At 35.4% G+C, this 6723-nt stretch overlaps 1 pseudogene; it reads left to right on the top strand.

Moving 5' to 3' along the window:
- The first annotated feature begins 1912 nt into the window (after positions 1-1912).
- Positions 1913-6460, top strand: LOC107423529 (digalactosyldiacylglycerol synthase 2, chloroplastic-like; annotated as a pseudogene).
- Positions 6461-6723: the final 263 nt, after the last annotated feature.

Raw genomic sequence — 6723 nt, 5'->3', positions numbered from 1 at the left:
AGATTTCCGACCCCTCGCCGGAAAACGCTCCGATCCCGGCGCGTCGGTGGTCCGATGGCCGTGATTTTTGGTGGGTAGACCGGACTTGAGGAGAGGATCAAGGCTGTCAGGCGCGTGTGGCCGGAAAATTGCCGGAACAGTGCCGATTCGCGGTGGCCGGCGGTGGAGGGGGAAAAATCACCGCCAAACTTCGGACGTCCGATCCGGGCGCGTCCGGCGGCCGTTCGCCGTGAAATTTGGAGGTTTTTCCGGAAATGAGGTGGGCAATCTGGCTGGCCGGCACGTGTACAGTAACTAGGCCGGAAAACGTGAAAATGACCGGCGGCCGGTGACTCTCTCTCTCTCTCCTCTCTCTCTTTCTCTCTCTTCCCCGAGTGTTTTAACAAATAAAACCCCTGCGTGACACTGTTCATGCCACGTGGACCAATCAGAAGCTGACACGTGTCGTTACTGTGCACTTAAGCCAAATATATTAAAATAATACGATACCCGGCGAATTTCAAACGTCCGTAACTTTTTAACCACATGTCCGATTTAAGCGTGCTGCTAGTCTATGAACTCGTATCGACGAGTACTTTACAACCATACAAGAGTCAACTCAAAATTACATCACAAGAAAAAGTCAACTCCCGGCACCTTCTGGACAGTTTGCACTTCAACTTGTTTTGCCCATAACTTTCAAACCGTAGCTCCGTTTTCGACGTACTACTAGTCTACGAGCTCAGGGCGTCATGCACTTCGTCACGGTACCCTGGTCAACTCAAAATTGTCACCGAGTCAAAAAGTCAACTTTTGACCCCCTTCGGTCAACGGTCAACGGTCAACCTCGGTCAACGTGCACGGATTCCGGTGCGATTTGGGATGGGGTGTTACAGCAATGTAAGTGATTTACGATAAGATAGGTTCAACATGACCGATATTGTGGTTAAACTTTAAAAAAATGAAACACAATATATTTGGTGCAAATCTAAGTAGGTTTAATAGACACTAGCAATACGGTGATAGAAACTATGAATGAGTTTGATATGCTCAATAATATATTCTTATAAAATATATTTATCAAGAAAAGAGAGAGAATTAGTTGTATCTTATACAGTTTGCTTGTCAAACTAATATAATATTTCTTTATGTTCTAAAGATTGTTGTATGGTGCCCCATGCTCATCGTAATTTTAGGAATTTGCTTTGATGAAGTACGTATTTCTCATTTAATTAGTGATGCACTCTAGAACTAACTGAAATAGAGGCTAATGTTTGAAGCTAGCAATACCATATCTTAAAAAAAAATTTTAAAAAAAAAAGTTAAATGTCTTTCTTCCTTTTTTTAGGCAAAAAATTATTAGTATAAGTATTTTCAATCAAAATTGATTATGAAAATTTAAACTCAAAATTATTGTTGGAGGGAACCGAAATAAATTGTCCCCTTAGCCTCAGGGACAAATAATTTAAGCAATTCTTACCCAAAAAAATAATAATAATAATAAGAATTTAGGCAGTTTTCATCAAAAAAGAAAAAATAAATAAAGAAATAAATAATAATAACAAAAAGAATTTAGGCAGTTAGCTGTAAGCTAACTGTAAAGGAATGTAAAGGGCAAGTGAACAGGACAGTCCAAGTTTGTTCTGGTGATACAGGAGAGTCCAAGTTAGATTGGCTGCTTTAATGCCAAATGTTACATTTATTTTATTCTATTTTTAAAATTTAATATTATCATTGTTTGTTGCTATTCTTATTATTCTAAAGTCAATGAAACTTCCATAGTAAGGACTTTTATACACTTTATTAAAAAAATAAAAAATAAAAAAAAGGCTTTTATAGTTTCATAATATATTTTCCATAAACGAATTGACTTATATATTGACTATATGGAATAAAATATTTCCCCTTTTTTTTTTTTTTTTTTTTTTTTTTTTGGCGTTGAAATACTGATAATTTTTATGCCAAAAAGTTTATCAAAAAATGAATTTATGCCGAAGCCACGGATTGAAGCTTACGATAGAATATTCAACGCATAAGTTATTAAAGTTTTGGTATTTTATTGTTGTACAACCTGTCATTTTTCCCTTCTTTTTTTTTTTTTCTTTTATTATTGTTTTTGGGTAAATTTACAACTTGTCGTTTATGGTCCACTCCAACACAAATACGGCATCTTTTCACCAGAAACGACGCCTGATCTTTCCGGCAATTGTTTTGATTTCTTCAACGAAGCAGCAGATAAGCAACGCAGCTCAGGGTGAGTTTTCTCTTCATTTTAAAGGGTTTCAGCTTGAAATTCCATTCTTTGGCTTTGTTTTTCTCTATGCATAAAATATGGGATTTTTTTTTTTTAAGTTTGATAATTATAATTTTGTAATCGTATATCGGAATATCTGGAATATGAATCTGCTGAATTTGTGTTCGGGAATTTTTTTGAGTTGTGTGTCCTTTTGATTTTTATGATGTGAATTTGAATAATTCTGCGGAAGTGTGATTATGCCCGAGGAAACTTTTGAATGACTGATTTTTTTTTTTTTTTTTTTTTTTTGGTTTCCCTTTTCATTTTGTGAATTGTGAAATATTTTATGAGTTTGTGTTTTACTCTGCGTTTGGATTATTCTATGGTTTGTTGTCCAAACATTGGTCCAAGATATAGTTAAGATGTAGATTGGAATATGGATATAAATTTTAAACTAAGTTTGGAGTTCGTTAGCTTCATGGTTGCTTAATTATACATGTTTATGTGTTTATTTTGATTTTTAAATTTGATAATTATTCAAAATTAGACGAAAAACTTAAGCTTCAGCTGAATGATTAATCCCAATGATACTTAAATGCTTCGCTTTTCTTTCTTTTATTTTAATATCTAGAAAAATTGATTTTTATGATCATAACCTTTACAGAGTGGCAACTTGCAAGAATTACTTTTGATTTCTGTTATTTTTCAACATTTTCTATCGAAACAATTAAAACATTTTAGCTCTTGTTTGAATCAATAGAAAAGCCTTTTAGATTTGCAGGAGTTGAGATTTTCTATATTGTGTGGACAACATATTGGGTAGCATTGAGTGAATTCTTGCCTTTTAGTTCTTAAATAATTCTTTAACGTATCATGTTGTAAAACATAGACCTAGTTTGATCCCTCGTAAAATTCTGCTTCTGAAGTACTTTTGGTGAGATCATATTAGTAATTGGACAGAGAGATTCTTACATCCGGTGTCAATGCTCCTCACAGAGAGCTCATGTGGACGTGACTATGGATAGTAATATATAATTATACATGTCTGAGTATTTATTTGTAAAATTGTCACAGACAGCAAATATTTTATGACATTTATCACGGCATATAGAATTTCTTGTTGAAATATAAACATTTTTATATTCTGGATATATTTTGGTGAATTCCAAGGGATTTGTTCTATTCATGTTACAATGAATATTTGAAATGGCTGCATATACATGTCTGAGTATTTATTTGCAAAATAGTCATAGACAGCAAATATTTTATGACATTTATTACGGCATATAGGATTTCTTGTTGAAATATATTTTTATTCAGCATATATTTTGGTGAATTACAAGGGATTTGTTCCATTCATGTTACGATGAGTATTTGAAATGGCTGCAGTTTCAGATGGATAAGGTGTCCTAAAATTTATTTATTTGTTTTTATATAACATGCTTGCCTTGTTTGTTTGTGCGTATGGATTTCAAGGATTGAGGAGGGTATTCTTTTAGTAACTTATGCAATTCTTTTCTGTTGCTGCTTCAGTTTGATCATGGATTGTGGTATGCAGTCATTATGTAGTGTGAATATTAGTTAATATTCTTTTTCCATTTGGCATTTGGCAGTATGGTTGTATAAGATTATAAGCTGTATGATCAAAGCCTAAGAGGTCATACAGTGAAGTTTCGTCTTCATTCTCTTAACGTCATGACTGGATGGATGAAAAACAGCATATTGCAATTTTTACTACTGCCAGCCTTCCATGGATGATTGGAACTGCAGTCAATCCTCTATTCCGTGCATGCTATCTTTCAAGAGATGGGGAGAGAAAGGTCACATTGGCAGCTCCCAACAATTTTACATTCAGCTCACCAACAGAGCAGAAGGCATATGTCCGTCATTGGCTTGAGGAGAGGACTGGATTTAAGTCTAACTTTAGTATATACTTTTATCCAGGGAAGGTGAAGATAACCATGCCTTTTGACAATCTCCCCCTCCATAAAATTGTTTTATTTTTATGGATGAGGTTTGTAAATGTTTTTTTCTTTTTTTTCTTCTCCCTCCGCCCCCCCCCCCCCCCCCCAAAAAGAGAGCTTTGACACTTTGAGAACCCAACATTCACATCATTATTTACATTTTTATGTAGTAGTGATAACAATTTATGACTTGTGCAGTTTGCCATGGATAAAAGGGGCTTCTTGCTGTTGGAGATATTTCTGAAATAATCCCTGATGACGATGCAGATGTTGCCATTCTTGAGGAGCCTGAGCACCTTACATGGTTTCATAATGGGAAGAGATGGAAAACCAAATTCCGCTTCGTTATAGGAATTATTCACACAAATTACCTGGAATATGTGAAGAGAGAGAAGAATGGAAAAGTCCGAGCATTTCTTCTTAAATACTTGAATTCTTGGGTTGTTGGTATATACTGCCATAAGGTATGCCTTGAGTTCTTACAAAATGACTTCTATTTCATGCTCGTCAGGGATGAATGCTGCCATTTTCTCCCAACTTGTGTGATGTCTCTCTCTATTTCATAAGTGCATGTAAGGGGAGATGACATCATCTTCTCCTTAAGGGTGAAGACATTTAGTATCCTTAGATGCCTCTTTATCTCTTGTACTTGATGCTCTATATAAAAATGTTTATATAAAATTGGAAACTAGGGGAAAGTTGAATTTTTGTTAATTTTCAAATTATTGTTTTCATATATAGTTGCTAACCAGGTTCCACATGCTTATAGGTAATCGGATCATCTGCTGCAACACAAGACTATCCAAATTCCACCATCTGCAATGTTCATGGTGTGAATCCCAAGTTTCTTGAGATAGGCAAGAAAACAATACAACGACAACAAAGTGGAAACCAGGCATACTATATTGGGAAGATGGTATGGAACAAAGGCTACAAGGAACTACTCGAACTTCTTCGTGATCACCAAAAGGAATTAGTTGAGCTTGAGGTTGACTTATATGGAAGTGGTGAGGATTCTGAGCAAATCCGGGAAGCTGTTGAAAAGCTAGAATTGGTTGTTAGAGTTCACCCAGGGTGTGATGATGCTGATCCTCTATTTTATGAGTAAGCCTGCTACCATAATTCCATTTTCCCTCTGTCCCTTCAGTGCTTCTTTGTCTGCATTTTTAGTTTAGGTTTTCTAAAGAAGAACCCTAGTTTTCGTACACCATGAATACCCTTCTTTCTTTAAATTACAGCTAGGCTGAACTGGTTTTTTCTTTCTTTATTTTTTTTTCTTTTTCTTTTTTTATTTTTATTTTAATGGAATGTCTGCTTGATTGAGATATCTACATATCAAAATCTCCTTTCTCATTTCTCTTTCAGTTATAAGGTGTTCCTGAATCCAAGCACTACAGATGTGGTTTGCACAACCACAGCTGAAGCGTTAGCAATGGGAAAAATCGTCATATGTGCTAATCATCCCTCAAATGATTTCTTCAAGCAGTTTCCAAATTGCCGAACATATGATGACAGCAAAGAGTTTGTTAAGGTCACATTGAAAGCACTAGCAGATGAGCCTGCTCAGCTGACCGATGCACAGATGCATGAGCTGTCCTCGGAAGCAGCCACAAATCGGTTTCTAAGGATTGCTGAGTTGGACCAGGCATTGAAAAAAACTTAGTCAAAATCTCCTTCAAAGAACTTTATGTCTACATCCTTGAATCCACTAAAGAAATTGGACAATGCATCAGCATATGTGCATTTTCTTGCTTCTGGGTTCGAAGCATCACGTAGGATGTTTGGTGCAATCCCAGGAAGCTTGCAACCAGATGAAGAGCAAGTAAGGAGCTTGGCTTGGTTACTCCTGCAGAAAATAAGATAACTCGAGAAATTTCCATAGTTCCTTAATAATCAACTCTGCATTATTCTAAAATTTGATGGAATGTGTTAAAGATATCTTATCCGAATTGTGAACCACATATTCAAATCGTTTCATTTTGCATTCAGTAGATTTGAGTCAAGCCAGTTTATCTGGATAAACATTGGGAAGCAGGGAGGTTGCATTTTTTAGTCACTGTAAATGCAGTGTACATGTATCTTGTTGTTCATAACTCTGTAATGTTTGTATATTACCACTAGTTCTAAACTTTGCATTTTCTTATGATTGGATAGCAGTATAAAAAGCTGTGAAGGCACGTGAAACATATGTTTGATGATGTCGCTAATTGTTAAAACTTTCAGAAAGGCCTGGAACCGGGAACTTGATATGAATAGTGAGTATATTCATCTTTATGTTTTCCATATGATCTTCACCACTACCATTTATCTTTGTGAATTCAACTTCATCTATAATCAATATGTAGTTTCACTCTTGTAACTTTCTTGGGCTTGAAAATTATAATGCACATCTAATAGAGTTATAGAGTTGAAAGGAACGGACTTGAAAATTATAATGCACATCTAATAGAGTTATAAAGTTGAAAGGAAGGGTATCTCCAAAAGGTGATGTTTAGAGCTATAATATTATGTTGATGGAAACATTTACAAGAAAGAATCAAGAGA

Source organism: Ziziphus jujuba, chromosome 3, assembly GCF_031755915.1.
Source record: "Ziziphus jujuba cultivar Dongzao chromosome 3, ASM3175591v1".
NCBI classification, from domain to species: Eukaryota; Viridiplantae; Streptophyta; class Magnoliopsida; order Rosales; family Rhamnaceae; genus Ziziphus; species Ziziphus jujuba.
This window is presented reverse-complemented; position numbering and strand designations above follow the sequence as displayed.